A 22444-nucleotide genomic window follows, 5' to 3' on the forward strand; every position below is an offset into this window, starting at 1 on the left:
TTGCAAGGACCGGCATAAGGATCCCGGTTGGAGCCTCTGGCTCCCCACCTGCAGGGGGGTGGCTTCACAAGCGGTGAAGCAGGTCTGCAGGTGTCTATCTTTCTCTCCCCCTCTCTGTCTCCCCCTCTTCTCTCCATTTCTCTCCGTCCTATCCAACAACAATGACATCAACAACAACAATAATAACTACAACAAGGGCAACAAAAGGGATAAATATAAGAAAATAAAAATAAAAACAAAAGAAGTCAGGAACCACACAGCAAAGATTCAAGTCTTAACTCTAGCACTTGCTAGCTGTGAATTTGGATGAATTATTGGACCCCCCCCCGGTGTTCTTTCCCACATTTACAAATTAATTAATTAATTAAACAGATGATGATAGCGCTACTTCTCTCAAGGGGTGATTGATAGGGTGGGGGCGGGCAGGGCGGGAAGCTCTGTGACGTGGCTGGAAGGTTCCTGGGCAGTGGTTACTAAGGCACCCTGCCAGCATCGGGGGTTGCCAGGAGAAGGCCAAGCGCTAACAAAGCCGGGTCCCGCCCTACCTCTTTGGTCCCTCGCGGCCTAGGCTAGTGTGGGCCTCCCCTTCACAGGGCCCTCTGCGTTCCCCCTGTCGACGACACCGTGCGAGGCGCAGGATCGCTCCCCACACCTCTTGCCCTTGGCCAGGCGCAAGGTTTCACCTGGTGCTAGACAACTCCCTTGGGAGCGAACCTCAGGTAGCAACCTTGGAAGAGAGGAGGGAGGAGGGAAGAGCAGGGGACGCCCCGAGGGTACCCAACGTCCTCTGGGAGGATCTGAGGCGATGAGTTTTGTCCTGTGGGTCCCCCTGGATTCTGAACATCTGCCAACTCACAGAGCAGAAATAAGGAGCTGTGAGTTTAAAGAGAACATTGCCCTAGGGGATTATTGTTCTCAAGCCAAAATGTGTGTATTTTGTGCCCAGAACTACTGTTTTATGATTACTTAATCAAAGGACAATGATTTGTAACACAGCAGAATCTGGAGCCAGAACTCCCCACTAATTAATCAAACCTCTACTTTTTCAATTATTACATGGATGTAACAATACTTATGGAATGGTGGGGTGGGGGGCAAAGGTGTAAGAACCAAAGGCCATTACTAGTACTTCATAAACCACTTTCCAAGTCTATTGAGCATTGGCCATAATGGGATTCTGCAGTAAACAGAAACTGACCTCTCCTGTCCTCAAGTTTATTCTCTATAGGGGAAGGTTAATAAAAGAAGCACACAAATAATGTAAAAATTAGAGCCAGGTATTTCCCAGGTACTATAACAAGGTGTAACAGGGATGATGGGTCAGGAAAACTAGGTTGAACTCTGAAGGAAGAACTTACGAAAAAGGTAATTTCAAGTCCCAAACCCACCACCTCCTATTGCAAACTCAAACATGACCAGCTCTAAGATCTAACACCTACCCATAGAAACTGCCTCTGAAATTCTGTTTTCTGTATTCTTTCTTCTATGTAACTGATGAAACCTTTAGTTTCACTAATGTTATCTAACTCACACCAATAAATCCAAATGAGAAAGCACATCAGGAAATCTAGAGTTAAAACCTATATCCTTCAGCATTCAGCAAATGTGTAGACCCTTCTACACTGGCATGTATGGAATCTCACAAAACAACAAATTTATTGGACTTTTTTAAGGGGGGCTTGTAATGTATTATTGAGGAAGTCCTGCCACATGGAGGACTTTAATGATGGAAAAAAAAACTTCACAAAAAAATTGGACTCATAGGATATTTAGATAAAATAGGCTATTTCTATTAAATAAGAACAAATGATTAAAATTGTCCAAAGGAAAAGAGTCTGTGGTTCTAAGTCTCTGTGATTCAGAAATATGTTGAACTTCTGACAGTAAATGAGAATATAGGAGGAGAATTTGACTTGCCCATATTTGAATCCTCTCTATTTCTACAATGATTTGAAAATTAGCAAGTTATTCTCACCCTACTACCCCAGTGGCCACCAAGTCCTCTAGCTCCTGTCTCTTCTACCACTCTCCATCATAGCTGCTTTTCAAGGTTAATCGGATGTTCTCAAGGGTTGTTGCCAAAAGAGCCACCTATTTCTCCTAAACAGATTTCCTGTGTAAAGCTTTACTTAACTTCCTTCAGCTCATTTACACAGCTGTCAGCCAATGACTGAGTCTAACAAAGAGAAAGGAATCATATGACAAATTTAACTAAGTCAGTATGTAGAAAAAATGTAAACTAACATAAGCTTGGCATAATGGAGGATTGCTTTGTAGGATTTAAAAAGGCAAAGTATACAGGAATCACAGGTAAAAGAAGGCATAGCTACCTAGGAGGTAGTGTGATGGTCAATGTAATGGGCTTAGAAGCACGAGGTCCCAAGTTCAATTCCATGGCATTGTATATTCCAGATTGATCTCCTGGTTCTCTTTCTAGGCCAGTGAAATAGCTCACCTGGTCACTATGCTGCTTTGCCATGTGTGGAATCCAGGTTCAAGGCTGGACCCCACTGCACTGAAGGAACCCTTCAGTGCTGTGGTTATTTTCGCCCCCTCTGGCCTCTGCCTCTCTAAATTACTGAGAGGAGTCCCACAGAACAATAACTCACCATAGAGCTTCTGGCACCAGTTGGGCAAGCTCCATGAATAGTGGAGTTGTACCTGTGGTGTCTTTCCTCTCTTATTTTATTTTACTATGAATATTTTATATATTTTATTTTTTGTTTTATTGGACAGAGACAGAAATCAAAATTAAAGGGAAGATAGAAGAGGAAAAAGAGAGATAACCACACAACTTCTTCACCACTCTTGAAACTTTTCCTCTATAGGTGGGGGCCAGGGGCTTGAACCCGGGTCCATGTGTATGGTGATGTGTGCACTTAACCAGGTTCTTTACCAGCCTCCCTCCTCTCCTCTATGTTTCCCTGAGAAAATTGGTGTGGGAAGGCTGAGGTTCTTCAGAATGATGTGATAATGTGAGTGTTTAAAACAATTTATCTGGGAAAATTAAGCCTCAATTTCCTAGTATTGGAAAGTGATTTGACATTAGAGTCTACATACCCATAGGTATTGTAAATATCACATGAAATAATTGTGTAATGACATTTTTAAGTCAGTTGATGTTAGAAGCCCTTCTATTCTTTATTGCTGTAAGGAACCATGGTTAAAGATAACCATACTTTTAGAGGAAAAAATAGGATGTCCTCTGACCAAAAAAAAAGTTTGTTCCACTTCAAAGTACCAAAAATTTGGGGGTCGGGCGGTGGCACAGTGGGTTAAGCGCACATGGCGCAAAGCGCAGGGACCTGCGTAAGGATACCGGTTCGAGCCCCCGGCTCCCCACCTGCAGGGGAGTCGCTTCACAGGCTGAGAAGCAGGTTTGCAGGTGTCTGTCTTTCTCTCTCCCTCTCTGTCTTCCCCTCCTCTCTCCATTTCTCTCTGTCCTATCCAACAACGAACAACATCAACAATGGCAATAATAATGACCACAGCGAGGCTACAACAACAAGAGCAACAAAAAGGGGGAAAAAATCAAAAATTTATTTTTCATGAATCAAATGGGAATATCCAGGGTATTTCAGTGATATATGGGTATATTTATATAGCATTAGAAAATGAATAAACCTCAATGAATAAATGAATATACAAAAGAATATACCTGATTTATAATTGCCTTATTCAGAAAGAGACAGTATGTATATTGTGGAGAGAGCAACAAAATAGATTAAATTTCTTTTTTAATACAAATTTTATTTGATTTAATGTTGGTTTACAATATTATAAGATTTTAGAAGTATGGTGTCACTCCTACATATCTGTGGATAAGATTTACCACTTCCACTACCAATGTTTCAGTGCCATTACATCAAAGAGATTCTTCTACATATCCTTCCCTTGCCCCTTGCTCACTTTTTTTTATTTTTTTACTTTTTTTTATTTAAGAAAGTATTAATTAACAAAACCATAGGGTAGGAGGGGTACAATTCCACACAATTCCCACCACCCATTCTCCATATCCCAACCCATCCCCTGATAGCTTTCCCATTCGCTATCTCTCTGGGAGCATGGACCCAGGGTCATTGTGGGTTGCAGAAGGTAGAAGGTCTGGCTTCTGTAATTGCGTCCCCGCTGAACATGGGCATTGACTGGTCTGTCCATACTCTCAGTCTGCCTCTCTCTTTCCCTAGTAGGGTGGGTCTCTGGGGAAGCTGAGCTCCAGGACACATTGGTGGGGTCTTCAGTCCAGGGAATCCTGGTCGGCATCCTGATGACATCTGGAACCAGGTGACTGAAAAGAGAGTTAACATACGAAGCCAAACAAATTGTTGAGCAATCATGGACCCAAAGCTTGGAATAGTGGAGAGGAAGTGTTGGGGGGGGGGTACTCACTGCAAACTCTAGTGTACTTCTACTTTCAGGTATATATTTTGCAGTAGTTTACGGATACGTGTGAACATATGCTCTCTCTCACATAAACTGGTGTATATCTAGGTTTTGGGACTTTGTTAGAAAGTGAACCACCTGAGATGGAATTAGAGATTACTATGAAAGGAAAGGTCTCACCCGAGTAATGAAGCTGAAGGGTTGTCATTCCATATGTGAAGTCTCTGGACACAGTCTGAAGTGAAGCATGTTGAGGTGGCAATCGTTGTGTTGGTTAGGTTGTGATCAGCAGATGCAATATTATTTGATATGGATTGGGAGAGGCATATGGGAAAGTGGGCCCTATCCAATGGTTCCAGGACTGGGGGAAGTAGAGGCTCCATAGTGGAGATGTGAGGTTCCTGCTGTCTTAGGGTTCAAAAAGACAATCGATAGTTAATGTTATCATCACATTATTTGGTAATTGGGTTAACTTTGAAAAGTCCTTTTGTTAGGGTTTGCTGTACAGTACCCAGTATCTTGTATATAGCTGTGCTATTGGTTGCTTCTGATCTACTTGGTCTAGGCTTTTGAGAGAGTCTGCATATCAATTACACTGTATATATTGAGAAAAGATTCAGTTTGTGTTTTGAAAAACTTCAAGACATACAATTAATTTTCCCCCTCTCGTATTAATTAACTAGTGATGTATATGACTACATTTTACTAGAAGTGTACATAAACACACCATTCCCACCACCAAAAGACTGTGACCCATCCCTCCCACCCACTCCCACCCCCCACTGGCCCAGGAAGCTGCATGTCTACCTCCTTACCTCAGGGTTATTACTTTGGTGCCCTACTTACAATTTGGTCAGGTCCTGCTTTTAGTTTCCCTTTCAGATCTTCTTACTCAACTTCTGTTGATGAGTGGGATCATCCCATACTCATCTTTATCTTTCTGACTTAGCTCACTTAACATAATACCTTCTAGCTCCGTCCACGATGGGTCAGAGAAGGTGGGTTCATTGTTCTTGATAGCTGCATAGTATTCCATTGTGTATATATACCACAGCTTTCTCAGCCACTCATCTGTTATTGGGCACCTGGGTTACTTCCAGGTTTTAGCTATTATGAATTGTGCTGCTATGAACATAGGAGTACACACCTCTTTTTGGTTGGGTGTTATGTAGTCCTTGGGGTATAATCCCAGGAGAGGAATTACTGGATCATATGGAAGGTCCATGTCTAGCCTTCTGAGAGTTTTCCAGACTGCTCTCCACAGAGGCTGTACCAATTTACATTCCCACCAGCAATGTAAAAGGGTTCCTCTGTCCCCACAACCTCTCCAGCATTTGTTGCTGCTGTCCTTTTTGATGTATGCCATTCTTACAGGAGTGAGGTGGTATCTTAGTGTTGTCTTAATTTGCATTTCTCTGACAATCAGTGACCTAGAGCAGTTTTTCATATGTTTGTTAGCCTTTTGGATCTCCTCTGAAGTGAATGTTTTGTTCATATCCTCTGCCCATTTTTGGATGGGGTCATTTGCTTTTTTGGTGCTAAGTTTGCTGACCTTGCTCACTTCTTTTACCTCTCCTTCTCCTTCTCTTCTTCTCCTTGTCCTTCTTCTTTTTGTCTCCAGGGTTATTGCTGGGGCTCAATGCTGGCACTATGAAGTCACTGCTCCTGGTGGCTTACCCCCCCCCCCCATTTTATTGGATAGGACAGAGAGAAATTGAGGGGCGGTCGGTGGCAGTGCAGTGTACTAAGTGCATATGGCAGGAAACGCAAGGACCTGCTTAAGGGTCCCAGTTTGAGCACTTGGCTCCCCACCTGCAGGGAGTTTGCTTCACAGGCAGTGAAGCAGGTCTGCTGGTGTCTATCTTTCTTTCCCCCTCTCTCTGTCTTCCCCTCCTCTCCTCTCTCCATTTCTCTCTGTCTTAACCAACAACAATGTCAGCAATAACAACAACAAAAACAGAAAACCTAGCAACTAGGAGTGAATTAGAGCATTTCCACATGTCTGTGGGTCTTTAAAGAACTGTCTATTCATATCTTCCGCCCACTTTTTTTTTTATTGGGTTGTTCTTTTTCTTTTTGTAGTATAATCTAAAATTGGGTATTGTGATGCCTCCGTTTTTTTTTTTTTCTTTTTCCTTAAGAGTTCTTCTTCTTCTTTCCCTGATCCCCCCACTTCCGGGGTTATAGCTGGGGCTTGGTGACCGCACTACGAATCCACTGCTCCTGGAGGCCATTTTATCCCATTTTTGTTGCCCTCGTATTTATTGTTATTATTGGTATTGTTGTTGGATAGGACAGAGAGAAATCAAGAGAGGAGGGGAAGGCAGAGAGGAGGAGAAAAAGATAAATTCCTGCAGACCTGCTTCCTGCTTATGAAGCAACCCCCCTGCAGGTGGGGAGCTGTCTGCTTGAACTGGGATCCTTATGCTGGTCCTTGTGCTTTGCGCCATGTGCACTTAACTTGCTGCACTACCACCCGGCTCCCAAGAGTTCTTTTGTTATTCATGGTTTTCTAAAATTCCACACGAATTTCAAATAATCTGTTCAATTTCCTTGAAGTATGTTATTGGAATTTTAATAGGGATTGCATTGAATCTATAGACTGCTTTTGGCAAAATTGTCATTTTAATATTTATTCTTCCAATCCATGATCAGGGGATGTTTTTCCCTAGTGGGGCAGGGCTCTGGAGAGGTGGTTTTTCTTATTGCTGGGGCTCAATGCCAACACTTTGAACCCATTGCTCCTGGAGGCCATATTTTTTCAATTTTATTGGATAAGACACAGAGAAATTGAGAGAAAAGGGGGAGAGGGAGAGAGGGAGAGAGAGAGAGTGAGAGAGAGAGAGAAAGAGAGAGACCTGCAGAACTGCTTCACCTCTGTGAAGTGTCCCCTCTCTGTAGGTGGGGACCCAGGGGCTTATACCTGGATTCCTTGCATGGGTCCTTGCACTTAGTAATACATGCGCTTAACTGGCTGCACCACTGCCTCGCCCCCAAGATTGACACCTGCAGACAGGCTGGAGAAGTGTCCCCACTGCAGGTGGGAAATGGGGGCTCCAACCCTGGTCCTTGAGCATGGTAATATGTGCACTTAACCGAGTGTGCCACCATGCACCCATTATTTTTGCAATTTATCTACGACTTTAGTTTGATCTATTATGAAACATCCAGATGCAATATTCTTTATTTATCTGATTTGGAGATTGCTGAGATTCTTGGACCTGTGAACTAACAGTTTTCACAATTTTGAAAATTCTGAGCATTAATCTCTCCATATATTCAAATATTCTCTCTCCCCATAGTAAGACTCTATATTTTGGTTTGTTTGTTCCATTTCCCCCTCCATTTTCTGTGATTCCATCTGGATATTTTCTATAGATCTGTCTTTTTTTAAATGTTTATTTATTCCCTTTTGTTGCCCCTTTTTTATTGTGTAGTTATTATTGTTGTTGTCATTGTTGGATAGGACAGAGAGAGATGGAGAAAAGAGAGGAAGACAGAGGGGGAGAGAAATATAGACACCTGCAGACCTGCTTCACCGCCTGTGAAGCGATTCCCCTGCAGGTGGGGAGCTGGGGGCTCAAACTGGGATCCTTAGATGGGTCGTTGCACTTTGCGCCACCTGCACTTAACCCACTGCGCTACCACGTGACTCCCAGATCTGTCTTTCAGTTCACTAATCATGTCTCCCATCCAGGCTGCTGTTAAACAAGTTGAATAAATTCCGTTTACAATTTATTTATTTTGGGAGTCGGGCTATAGCGCAGCGGGTTAAGCACAGGTGGCGCAAAGCACAAGGACTCGTGTAAGGATCCTGGTTCGAACCCCAGCTCCCCACCTGCAGGGGAGTCTCTTCACAGGCGGTGAAGCAGGTCTGCAGGTGTCTATCTTTCTCTCCTCCTCTCTGTCTTCCCCTCCTCTCTCCATTTCTCTCTGTCCTATCCAACAATGACAACAACAATAATAACTACAACAATAAAACAACAAGGGCAACAAAAGGGAATAAATAAATAAAATAAATATTTAAAAGAAAATATAACATTTTAAAAAAAGAAAAAAAATTATTTATTTATTTATTTATAAAATGGAAGTATTGACAAGACCAAAGGATAAGAGGGGTACATTTCCACACAATTCCCACCACCAGAACTCCGTATCCAATACCCTCCCTTGAAAGCTTTCCTATTCTTTGTCCCTTTGAGAGTATGGACCCAGGATCATTATAGGGTGCAGAAGGTGAAAGGTCTGGCTTCTGTAATTTCTTCCTGGCTGAACATGGGAATTGACAGGTTGATCCATACTCCAACCCTCTCTCTCTCTTTCCCTAGTAGGGTAGGGACTAGTGAGGTGGGGCTTCAGTACACACTGGTGGGGTTGTCAGCCCAGGGAAGTACAGTTGGCATCATGGTAGCATCTGGAACCTGTTGGCTGAAAAAGAGTTAAGATATAAAGCAGAACAAATAGTTGATTAATCATGAACCTAAGGACAAGGATATTGCAGATGAAGATTTGGAAAATCTTTTTCCATTTTGGAAAAAGCTAGTAGGTCTACTTTAGGTATATTCCAAGGGGCCTATGAACTTACTAGTTTTTGTCTGAGCTTGACATTTAACATATAGATGATCTAAGTTATTGTCTGGGGAAAGGGTGTCATAGTAGGAAAAAAGAACTAGAAAGCTGGATCAAGGATGGGAGTATCTCCCAAATATGGGAAAAGTATATAAATATTAACTGTAAACCCCATAGATTTGCTCTGTGTCCCACAGTCAGCAATAAATTCTTAACTTTAGATAATGTGTTTGTTTTCCAGACTATCTTTTTTTCTTATGTGCTATTTCTGGGTAGGAATTCTGTATTCATTTCTTTGCCTCCAGGGTTATTGCTAGGGCTCAGTGCCTGAATTATGAATCCACTGCTCCTGGAAACCATTCCCCAACCCCAATCTTGTTGCCCTTGTTATTATTAGTATGACTGATGTTGTTATTGGATAGGACAGAAAGAAATCAAGAGAGGAGGGGAAGACAGAGAGGGGGAGAGAAAGAGAGACACCTGCAGACCTGCTTCACTGCCTGTAAAGCAACTCCCCATGCAGGTAGGAAGCCGGGGACTCAAACCAGGATCCTTAAGCCAGTCCTTGCACTTTGCGCCATGTGTGCTTAACTTGCTGCACTACCGCTCAGCCACCTGTATTCATTTTTTTCAAATGCATGGAACACTCTCAAAAATTGACTGTATTGGGACACAAATAAAGCGTTAGTAAATAAGTGACTATTGAAATCATAAAAAGTATCTTTTCTAACCGTGAGGTTAGAAATCAACCACAAAAAGACAAGAAAAGATAAAAAAGAAACAAAGAAAGTAAAAAAGATAAGAAAACCACCCAAAATATAGAGACTAAACAATATGCTACTGAAGAACATCTGGGTCACTGAGGAAGTCAAAAGAAAGCATAAAAATTACCTGGAGAACAATGAAAATGAAGAGACCAACTACCAGACCCTGTGGGATGTGGCATAAACTATCCTAAGAAGAAAATTTAAAACAATATAGAAATAGTGAAGATTTCAAGTAAGCTAACATCACAATTGAACCAATTAGAAAAAGAAGAGGAACAAAGGGACCCAAAAGTCAACAGAGGGAAAGAAATACTCAAAATCAGAGAAAAAATTAGAGACCAGAAAGACAATTCAAAAGATTAATTAATTCATGAGCTTGTTTTTTGAGCAGATAAGTAAAATAGATTAACTACTGGGGGGTAGGGGCAGGGAGAGAAGGAAAGCTATGATAAAATTATAACCTAGGGAGTCGGCTGGTAGCACAGGGGGTTAAGCGCAGGTGGCGCAAAGTGCAAGGACTCGTGTAAGGATCCTGGTTCGAGCCCCCAGCTCCCCACCTGCAGGGGAGTCATTTCACAGACAGAGAAGTAGGTCTGCAGGTGTCTCTCTTTCTCTCCCCCTCTCTGTCTTCCCCTCCTCTCTCCATTTCTCTCTGTCCTACCCAGAAACGACGACAACCGTAACAACAAAAAAAATAACTACAATAATAAAACAAGGGCAACAAAAGAGAATAAATAATTTTTATTTATTTATTTGTTTTTATTTAAGTAAGGATAAATTAACAAATCCATAGGGTAGGAGGGGTACAACTCCACACAATTCCCACCACCCAATCTTCATATCCCACCCCCTCCCCTGATAGCTTTCCCATTCTCTATCCCTCTGGGAGCATGGACCCAGGATCATTGTGGGTTGCAGAAGGTAGAAGGTCTGGCTTCTGTAGTTGCTTCCCTGCTGAACATAGGCATTGACTGGTCAGTCCATACTCGCAGTCTGCCTCTCTCTTTCCCTAGTAGGGTGGGTCTCTGGGGAAGCTGAGCTCCAGGACACATTGGTGGGGTCTTCAGTCCAGGGAATCCTGGTCGGCATCCTGATGACATCTGGAACCTGGTGACTGAAAAGAGAGTTAACATAAGAAGCCAAACAAATTGTTGAGCAATCATGGACCCAAAGCTTGGAATAGTGGAGAGGAAGTGTTGGGGGGGGGGTACTCACTGCAAACTCTAGTGTACTTCTACTTTCAGGTATATATTTTGCAGTAGTTTACGGATACGTGTGAACATATGCTCTCTCTCACATAAACTGGTGTATATCTAGGTTTTGGGACTTTGTTAGAAAGTGAACCACCTGAGATGGAATTAGAGATTACTATGAAAGGAAAGGTCTCACCCGAGTAATGAAGCTGAAGGGTTGTCATTCCACATGTGAAGTTTCTGGACACAGTCTGAAGTGAAGCATGTTGAGGTGGCAATCATTGCATTGGTTAGGTTGTGATCGGCAGATGCAATATTATTTGATATGGATTGGGAGAGGCATACGGGAAAGTGGGCCCTATCCAATGGTTCCAGGACTGGGTGAAGCAGAGGCTCCATAGTGGAGATGTGAGGTTCCTGCTGTCTTAGGGTTCAAAAAGACAATCGATAGTTAATGTTATCATCACATTATTTGGTAATTGGGTTAACTTTGAAAAGTCCTTTTGTTAGGGTTTGCTGTACAGTACCCAGTATCTTGTATATAGCTGTGCTATTGGTTGCTTCTGATCTACTTGATCTAGGCTTTTGAGAGAGTCTGCATATCAAATACACAGCCTATATATTAAAAATATTCAGTCTGTGTTTTAAAAAACTTCAAGACATACAATTAATTTTCCCCCTCTCATATTAACTAGTGATTTATATGACTACATTTTACTAGGAGTGTATATAAACACCAATCCCACCACCAAAAGAATATGACCCATCCCTCCCACCCATTCCCACCCCCCACTGGCCCAGGAAGCTGCATGTCTACCCCTCACCACAGGGTTTTTACTTTGGTGCCCTACTTACAGTTTGGTCAGGTCCTGCTTTTAGTTTCCCTTTCAGATCTTCTTCCTCAACTTCTGTTGATGAGTGGGATCATCCCATACTCATCTTTATCTTTCTGACTTAGCTCACTTAACATAATTCCTTCTAGCTCTGTCCAATATGGGTCAGAGAAGGTAGGTTCATTGTTATTTATAGCTGCATGGTATTCCATTGTGTATATATACCACAGCTTTCTCAGCCACTCATCTGTTATTGGGCACCTGGGTTACTTCCAGGTTTTAGCTATTATGAATTGTGCTGCTATGAACATAGGAGTACACACCTCTTTTTGGTTGGGTGTTATGTAGTCCTTGGGGTATAATCCCAGGAGAGTAATTACTGGATCATATGGAAGGTCCATGTCTAGCCTTCTGAGAGTTTTCCAGACTGCTCTCCACAGAGGCTGTACCAATTTACATTCCCACCAGCAATGTAAAAGGGTTCCTCTGTCCCCACAACCTCTCCAGCATTTGTTGTTGCTGTTCTTTTTGATGTATGCCATTTTTACAGGAGTGAGGTGGTATCTTAGTATTGTCTTAATTTGCATTTCTCTGACAATCAGTGACCTAGAGCAGTTTTTCATATGTTTGTTAGCCTTTTGGATCTCCTCTGAAGTGAATGTTTTGTTCATATCCTCTGCCCATTTTTGGATGGGGTCATTTGCTTTTTTGGTGCTAAGTTTGCTGAGCTCTTTCTGCAGAAGCTTTTCAATTTGATGTAGTCCCATTGGTTTGTTTCTGCTTTAGTCTTCCTTGAAATTGGGTTTGATTTATCAAAGATGTCCTTAAGGTGTAGGTGGGAAAGTGTTTTACCAATGTTTTCCTCTAAGTATTTGATTGTTTCTGGTCTGACATCCAGGTCTTTGATCCATTTGGAGTTGATTTTTGTTTCTGGCGAGATAAAGTGGTTCAATTTCATTCTTCTGCATGTTACAACCCAGTTTTCCCAGCACCATTTATTGAAGTGAGCCTCCTCCTTCCATTTAATCCTTTGGACCCCCTTATGAAAGATGTCCATAGGTGTGGGGATTTATTTCTGGGTTTTCAATTCTGTTCCTCTGGTCTGTGTGCCTATTTTTGTTCCAGTACCATGCTATTTTGATGATGATGGCTTTATAATATAGTTTAAGGTCTGGGAGTGTGATGCCTCCATTTCTGTTTCTTTTCCTCAAGATGGTTTTGGCAATTCTAGGTGTTTTCAGGTTCCAGATAAATGATTGTAGTGTTTGTTCTATTCTCTTAAAGAAGCTTGGTGGACCTTTGATGGGTATTGCATTAAATTTGTATATGGTTCTGGGGAGAATATTCATTTTGATGATATTTATTCTTCCAATCCATGAGCATGGGATGTCTTTCCATTTCTTGGTATCAGTGTCTATTTCCTTGAGTAGTGACTCATAGTTTTCAGTATACAAGTCTTTCACTTCTTTGGTCAACTTTATTCCTAGGTATTTTATTGATTTTGCTGAAACAGTAAATGGACTGATTTCTGGATGTCTTCTTCTTTAGATTTAGTGTTTGCATAAAGAAATATGACTGATTTTTGTACATTGATTTTGTAGCCTGATACCTTGCTATATTGCCTAATAACTTCCAGTAGTTTTCTGCTGGATTCTTTAGGTTTTTCTATGTATACTATCATTCATCTGCAAACAGTGAGAGCTTGACTTCTTCCCTTCCAATCTGTATTCCTTTGATTTCTTTCTCTTGTCTGATTGCTATGGCAAGAACTTCCAATACTATGTTGAAGAGTAATGGTGACAGTGGACAGCCCTTTCTAGCCCCTGATCTGAGGGGGAATGTTTTCAGCTTCTGTCCATTGAGTATGATGTTGGCTGTAGGTTTGCTATATATAGATTCCACTATCTTGAGGAATTTCCTGTCTACTCCCATTTTTTGTAGAGTTTTGAGCATAAATGGGTGTTGGATTTTGTCCAATGATGACATCCATAACAACAACAAAAATAACTACAATAATAAAACAAGGGCAACAAAAGCGAATAAATGAATAACTTTTTTAAAATTATAACCTATGATGGGAAGATACAAAGAATTAAATGTGACTATTGTGAACATCTCTATGCAAATAAAATTGACAGTTTACATTAAGTGGATGCATTCCTTGAGTCAAGTTTAAACCAAGAGGAAGTAGATAGCTTGAAAAAACCTATTACTAGTACAGAAATTGAATGAGTAATAAAAAATCTTCCCAAGAATAAAGTCCAGGTTAGGTGGCTCTACTGATGTTTTCTGTAAGACTTTCAAAGAACTAACACTAATTCTCAAAATCTTCCAACTGGAAGAAGGAGTCATTGCCAAATATGTTCTTTAAGGCTAACATCACTCTTATCCCCAAAGCAGGAAAGGACAAAAAAGAAAACTATGGCTTTATATCCCTGATGAACATTGATGTACAAATCCTCAACAGAATTTTGGCAAACTAACTCCAGCAATATATCAAGAGAATAATTCATTAAGGCCAAATAGGATGCATCCCTGGGAAATAGGAATGGTTCAACATCCACAAGTCAATCAATGTAATCCACTATATTAACGAAAAGAAACATAAAAATCACATGGTCTGGGAGTCAGGCGGTAGCACAGCAGGTTAAACGCACTTGGCGCCAAGCACAAGGACCGGTGTAAGTATCCCGGTTCGAGCCCCCGGCTTCCCACCTGCAGGGGAGTCGCTTCACAGACGGTGAAGCAGGTCTGCAGTTGTCTGTCTTTCTCTCCCCCTCTCTGTCTTCCCCTCCTCTCTCCATTTCTCTCTGTCCTATCCAACAACAACAACAATAACTATAACAATAAAACAACAAGGGCAACAAAAGGGAATAAATAAATATTTTTTTAAAAAATCACATGGTCATGTCAATTGGTGCCAAAAATGCATTTGACAATATCCATTATCCACTTATGAAAAAGACTCTTGAAAAATTAGGAACAGAAGGAAAATTCCTCAGTAAGGCTCATATATGACAAACCCACAGCTAACTTCATTCTTAGTGGGGAAAAGATGAAAATGTTCCCCATTTTAGGAACTAAAGGATGTCCACTACACCACTAGTATCAGTATAGTCTTTCAGGTCCTCACCACTACTATCAGACAAGAAAGAGATATTAAAGGTATATGTATTGGAAAGGAAGAAATCACACTATCACTCTTTGCTCATGACATAATATATCTAGAGATCCCCAAAGATGTCACCAAAAAACTACTGGAAATAAGTTCAGTAAAGTAGCAGGACACAAAATCAATACACACAGACCTGTGGCATTTCTGAATAAAAATGAGGAGTCAGAAGAAAGGGAAATAAGACTCAATACCATTTACAATTGAACCCAAAAAGAAAAAATACCTAGGGTGAACCTCACGAAGGACTTTTGCAGACAAAACTATAGGACATTGTTAAAAGAAACAGAGGACAGACAAAAATGGAAGAACATTATTTGTTCCTTGACTGGAAGATAAACATTATTAAAATGGCCATTCTACCAAAAACAACCTACAGTTTCAATATAATACCTATCAAGATCCCAATGACATTTCTCAAGGAAATTAAACAACTTGTCCAAAAATTTGTGTGGGACCATAACAAAACCATAGCCAAAGTACTTCTGAGAAAAATGGGGGTGGGATAGGGAATGGAGGTATCCTGCTCCTCAATTTCAGTTTATACTACAAAGAAATAATTAAAACAGTCTGGTATTGGAATTAAGATGGACACTTAGATCAGTGGTGCAGAATTGAGAGCCCAGAAATGAGCCCAGACATATACAGCCACCTTATAATATATAACAAAAAGGCCAAACAATTCAATGGGGTAAAAAAAAGGTCTACTCAGTAGATGGTGCTGGGAAAATTGGAAAGCCACATGTAGAAAAAGTGAAACTAGACTACCACTTAACACCATATACAAAAATCCAGATCAAAGTGAATCTGAATATTAGACCAGAAACTAAAATTTATAAAAGAAATCATTGGAGCCCCACTTCCCCAGAGCCCTTCCCCGCTAGGGAATGAGAAAGACAGGCTGGGAGTATGGATCGACCTGCCCATGTTCAGTGGGGAAGCCAGACCTTCCACCTTCTGCACCCCATAATGACCCTGAGTCTATACTCCCAGAGGGTTAAATAATAAGAAAGCTATCAGGGGAAAGGATGGGATATGGAGATCTGGTGGTGGGAAATGTGTGGAATTGTGCCCCTCTTATCCTATGGACTTGTCAGTGTTTCCATTTTATAAATAACTTAAAAAATAAAATAAAATAAAGAAATCATCAGTGAAACTTTACAGGATCTTCATATCAAAGATGTATTTGGAGACTCAGCCCCAGGGGCATAGAAAATGAAAAACAAGAGTAAAAATAGGACTACATCAAAATAAAAAGCTTCTACAAATTGACAGTAAACTACACAAGGATAACATAGCAATAGTAAGTGCGACAAGATATTTGCACATCTGACAAGTGACTGATACCAAACATCTGTAAATAACTTGGACAGCTCAACAAAAGAAAAAATAGGGCCAAAGAACTAAAAAGATGGTTTTCTAAAGAAGAGATTCACATGACCCACAGACATATGAAATGCTGCACTTCACTTATCATTAAAGAACTGCAAATTAAAACTACATTGAGATTCCATCCCATACCTAGGAGAATTATCAACATCAACAAAACAGGAAATGATGAGTATTGGCAAGGTAGTAGAGAAAAAGGGACTCTGCTACAGGACTGGTGGGATTGCAAACTGGTGCAACCCCTTTGGCAGACTGCATGGAGAGTCCTTAAACAAATAAAAATGGAATTTCTTGTTCCCCAGTAACACCACTCAGGCTTTTATCTAAAAGACATAGGGTAGGGTAGATAGCAGAATGGGTATGCAAAGAGACTCTCATGCCTGAGGCTCAAACCCCACCACCCACTCACTATAAGCCAGAGCTGATTAGTGCTCTGGTGAAAAAAAAAAAAAAAAAAAAGAAAGAAAAGAAAAAAGACAATCACTAAAAAGGAACATATGCTCCCCTATGTTCATAGCTGCATTATCCACAATACCTAAAAAGTGGAAGCAGCCTAAATGACTTTTGACAGATGACTGAATAAAAAAATTACAAGAAATATACTCCATAGAATAGTACTGCACAATCAAAGACAATATTGTGTCCTTTGAGACAAAATGGATAGAACTGGAGGTAATTATGCTTAGTGAAATAAGGAAAGACTTCAACAACTACCAGATGGCTTCATTCATTTGTGGAATCTAGTGAACTGATAACATGAACCTGCAAAACAAAATAAAAAGAAAAAAAGACAAGAAAAAAAGAGATAAAAGAAAGGAGAAATAAGAAAAATTCTATATTTTCTATATAAGTGCATTTTCCCCTTGATTTTAAAAGTTAATTTAGTTGTTCGAGAGTCCATGTCTGATAATTCCAATGGCTGAATCTTCTTGTGGGTCTCCACTCTGATACTTCTTTTCTTTTTTTTCTTGATTACTATACATATTTTCCTCTATCTTTGCATGTTCAGTATTTTTAAAATTCTGTTAGATATTTTATATAAACCTGTATGTTTGGGATGCCTCATATTCCTAGTTTGTCTTGTCTTGCTTATTTCTCTTTCTCAGTAAAGTAGCTCTGCAAAGATCAAGGACAACAATCAATTTACATGCAAAACTGACAGTTGTTCCCAGAGAAGAAAATTATTTTTGAGCATCACCTTACCTTGGAAAGGTTCTTTGTACCCTCCTAGAATTTTAGTTATTCCAGGCTTTATTGCTTCTAAAATTCTGATATCTTTACCATGTTATTTTTTTCTAGATTATTTTAGCTGTTGTAGTAGGAGCACTGAGCTTCTGTAGCTTACTATATTCCAGTTTGGAACAGGCCTATTTTTGTGACTTTAATCAGAGCTCTATACTGATGCTTCTCAGATCTCCAGTTATAAATTCTCAACCAGGCTATAGTCATGTCAACCTACTGCAATTACATCCAAGTCAGACTTACTCTATTTTTTCAAATGCTTTATCTCCTACACTATGGACATTTAATATATATGAAACACTGACAAGTCCATAGGATAAGAGGGGTATAATTCCACACAATTCCCACCACCAGAACTCTGTATCCCCTTCCATCCCCTGATAGCTTTCCTATTCTTTATCTCTCTGGTAGTATGGACCCAAGATCATTGTGGGGTACAAAAGGTGGAAGGTCTGGCTTCTGTAATTGCTTCCCTGCTGAACATGGGAGTTGACAGGTCGATCCATACTCCCAGCCTGTCTCTCTTTATCCCTAGTGGGGCAGAGCTCTGAGGAAATGGGCTCCAGGACACACTAGTGGGGTCATCTCTCCAGGGAAGTCTGGTTGGCATCATGGTAGCATCTGGAACCTGGTGGCTGAAAAGAAGTAGAACAAATTGTTGGCTAATCATGAACCTAAAGGGAAGAATATTGCAGATGAAAATTTGGGGTCTCCATTTTGGAAATAGCTAGTAGGCATATTTTAGGTATATTCCAAGGGTCCCACGACTTTACTAGTTTTTGCCTGAGCCTAACATCTGATATGCAGGTGGACCCAAGTTATTGTCTGGGGAGATGATGTCATGGCTGGAAAAAGGACTAGAAAGCTGGATCAGGGAAGAGAGTAGCTCCCAAATACACCATGGACATATTAATGTCATCATTCTATTTCATTCTTCATTTCCTGATGGACATTTAAAAAAAATCTGTCCATCACAAAAATAAACAAATAGGGACCAGGTGGTGGTGCACCTGGTTAAGTACACCTGGGTAAGCCCCTGGTTCGCACCTGCAGGAAAAAAGCTTTACAAGTGGTGAAGCAGTGTTGCAGGTGTGTCTCTGTCCCTCTCCCTCTCAATCCCCACTCCATTCTTAATTTCTGTCTCTATCCAATAATAAAAATAAATAAAATTAAAAAGAAAAACACATACACAAGAATAGTAGATAGTCCTTTTCAGAAAAAAGGGAGAAGCTTAATATAACTTGCAGTTTAGAATTTAAGTTCAACATCTTCATTTATGAATGATAAAGAGGTGATGTTGTTAGCATAAGATAGTTTACATTGAAGCAGAATCAAGAAGTTCAATTTAACCTAATTTTAAAAAGTGGTCCCACACCTGTAGACATACTAAACAGATTGGAAACAACAAGAATTGATAAGGATATGGAGAAAAAGAACTCTGATGCATTGTTGGTGGGAATACAAATTGGTTCAACCCCTACAGAAAATGATTCTTAAACAAATAAAAAGGAAAACATCTTACTTTCCTAGGCATGAAAACACTAATTTGAAGTAATAAATTCATCCCTCTGTTCATAGTAGCACTATTGACTGCTAGTAGTCAAAATATGGAATTGACATACATGTCCAATGACAGGTAGCTTTATACTCAAAGGAATACTACTGTGTCGTGAAGACTGTAGCATTGTGCCTTTCAAAAAAAATGGATGGAACTGGAGGTGATTCTGCTAAGTGAAATAAATATAGAAATGAAAGACAATTGCAGATAATTCAACTCATGTGGAATATAAATAACTAAAACAAATGAACTTGTAAAAGATAACAGTCTTAGACTCTGTGAAAATGATAATGATTGCTGAAGAGAATGAAGAGGGGAGAGAATAATAAATGTAGAAGGATCTCTTTGGGGTAATGGTATACATATAAGTAGATGTGACACTATGCTCCTAAAATCTTATAATTTTGTAAACCAATGTTAAATAAGTAAAAGAAAAGAAAAATGGGGCTGGGAGATAGCTCACCTAGTAAAAGCATACACTTTAACATGCACAGAGACCTGGGTTTAAGCCCCCAGCACAATTTGGAGTACTAGGCATAGCACTAGAGGAAACTCATTCATTAATGGCAAAATGGTATTGTGGTGCCAACCTCCTCCTCATGCTTCTCCTCTTACTCCTCCTCTTCCTCCTCCCCTCTCTGTCTCTCTCTGAAATTATAAATTCCACCAACAGTGGTGGAATCACTCAGGTACAAAGCATCAGCTGGTTCTGATAAATAAACATAAAAGCAAAGGAAAAAATTATCACAAAAACTGACAAAACTGAAAGTAAAATAGACAAAACTACCTTAGGCATTTTAATATACTTCTCTCAGTAAATGATAGAATAAGCAAATGTAAATAAATGTGTAAGTTTGAACTACTTGATTAAAACTCTTGACACATATAAAGCACTATACCCAACAATTGCAGAGTAAGCCTTCCTTTGGAGAACATGGGATGTTTAACAAAACCCATAAAAACAAGCAAACCGCTTGTAAAAGAAATATATTGATTATAAAATAAACAGCCAGGGACTGAGCCTTCGGAAACACTTCTGAAAAGTGGTGGTGGAGACAAAAGTGAGCAATGGAAATGAAAATAGAACAACACAGAGTGATGACAAGCTTTTGTATAATGCATTATACAGCTGAGCAAAGTGTTTTATGAGAGAGTGATAAACTTCTTGAATGCAATTGCAGAAGCCAAGAGTAAATGTTATGGGGAAAATTACTAGATTTAATAGTCAGGCTGGTGATTTTAATATTTGTGAAAGCAGTTTCAATACACTTGAGAAGGAATTTTCATAAGAGGTCAAAGGAGGAAGGATCATGTAAGTAACTAGGGTACTTAGTGAAAAATAGAATTAGACCATTGGAAAACCAGCAAAGTGAAAAATAAAAAGTAATTTGAAAGAGAAAGCCATTTTGTGCTTATTTCAAGAAAGAAAAGGAACCAGAGAGGTGGAAAAGATTAAATTTAGCTGGTAGTGTTGAATTCATCCTGACATCTCAGGCAGGAAAGGAGTGCACCCACTGAGAGTGAGGACAGTAATTGTAATGAAATGCAGGCTTGAGGGGAAAGTTATTCACAGGAGATTAAGTAAGTAGAATTGTGTTGTAGAGGAATGGTGAAGATCACTGCAGAAGCAGGGCAGACAGAACTAGAGAATAGAGATGCTACAAGTTTTGAGTGCATTGCACTGACTGATATTGAAAGACTTACTATTGTGTTGTCATTGTTTTATAAAATAAAGTAAATGGAGCAAGGCCTAAACAATCCAGCTCTAACTTGATATAAACTTACTTTTTAGGTCCTTTAAAATCCATTCAGTTTATGTTAAAATCACATGAGCATCTTGAAATTTGATCATGGCTTAGTATCTTGTAGAAATGTTAATCATCAGGGATTCTAACTAGTATTATTAACTGAACACAGTTTTTGAGATCATCCCATATGTCTCTGCTGTTGTTTTCTATGTCTCTCAATCTCTTTTTTAGCTCTTTTACCTCTTTCTTCATTTTCTCTAGCTCATCCTCTGTTTGGCTAATTCTGTTTTCTGCTTCTGTTAATCTGCTTTCCCTTCCCTCAGCTTCCTTCTTCAGTTCAGTTATAGTATTAGCTTGTTCTGCTAATTGGCCTTTTAGCTCAGCTATTTCAGCTTTCAGTTCTCTACTTACCTCAGGGTAGCTAGTATTTTCCTTGAGGGTCTCATCTGTTGTTTCCCTATTTCTGATAGTCCTTTCCTTCATAGTTGTCTTCATTTCTGTGATTATTAGGTTTATTATTGCTTGCATACTTTTCTTATCTATGGTTACTTCTGAGTGATTTGGATTTTCTTCTGGGCTCCTGTCCTGATTAATTGTGGTAGCAGTTTTATTTGCTCTTGATTTTTTTAAAAATTATCTTTATTTATTTATTGGATAAAGACAGCCAGAAATTGAGTAGGGAGGGGTGATAGAGAGGGAGAGAGACAGAGAGAAACCTGCAAAACTGCTTCACCACTCACAAAGCTTTCCCCCTGCAGCTGGAGATCAGGGGCTTGAACCTGGATCCTTGAGCATTGTGACATGTGCATTCAACCAGGTGCGCCACCACCTGGTCCCTTTTTGCTCTTGGTTTAACCTTTTTTTTTTTTTTATTGATGTGGTTTGTGTTTTTCTGTTCTTTTTCATAAATGCAGTCACAAACCTCAGAAATTATAATAGCAACTGAAAAAAGGATTGATGCAGTTCAACCAATACCAATTAGCCAAACAACACCTCCAGTCCAAGAAAAAAAGGAAAAAAAAAAAAGAAGAGAAAGGGGAAAAAAAGCAAATAAAAAATAGACAATTATGCAAATTGACTGCCCACTATAAATTCTAAGGATAGCAAGAGGAAAAAGGAAAGTAGAAAAGAGAGCTAGACACACACACACACACACACACACACACACACACAGTCCACTCCGAGTCAGATTTCTCCCACAAAATAATTCACAAATGAGTGTCAATGAATTTAGAAAGCAAAAGAAGGAAGAAGAAGAAGAAAAAAAGAGCAATGAAAGGAAAGAGGGGTTTGTCTGTTTGTTTTTAATTAGCTAGGAGGAGAGAAAAAGGAGGGTAGAGGGAGGAGGGAGAGAGAAACAAGTTCCTCCCACATGGATAAGACAGCCAGTCACCTATCAATAGAAAAAGCAACAAAAGTTAATTTTGGTCAACCTGAAGAGGAGGAAAAGGTACACGTGTATATAATAATAGTAATAATAAAATAAAATATAGTTTAAAAACCCTAACAGTCAGTCTGCAGCTTGGCCTGCTCCAGATTGGCTACATGCAACTGGTCCCCTTACTAAACCAAGCAAAGACGACCAATTAT

At 39.9% G+C, this 22444-nt stretch overlaps 1 protein-coding gene across 1 annotated transcript in view; it reads left to right on the forward strand.

Moving 5' to 3' along the window:
* Window positions 1-533: 533 nt before the first annotated feature.
* The window catches only part of ROPN1 (rhophilin associated tail protein 1), a 40564-nt gene continuing 18653 nt past the window's right edge, over window positions 534-22444 (forward strand). The window contains exon 1 of the mRNA XM_060196997.1: window positions 534-719. The gene's annotated coding sequence lies outside the window, so the exon portion shown is untranslated. The remainder of the gene's footprint in view (window positions 720-22444) is intronic.

The sequence above is a fragment of the Erinaceus europaeus genome, chromosome 9 (genome assembly GCF_950295315.1).
Source record: "Erinaceus europaeus chromosome 9, mEriEur2.1, whole genome shotgun sequence".
NCBI lineage: Eukaryota > Metazoa > Chordata > Mammalia > Eulipotyphla > Erinaceidae > Erinaceus > Erinaceus europaeus.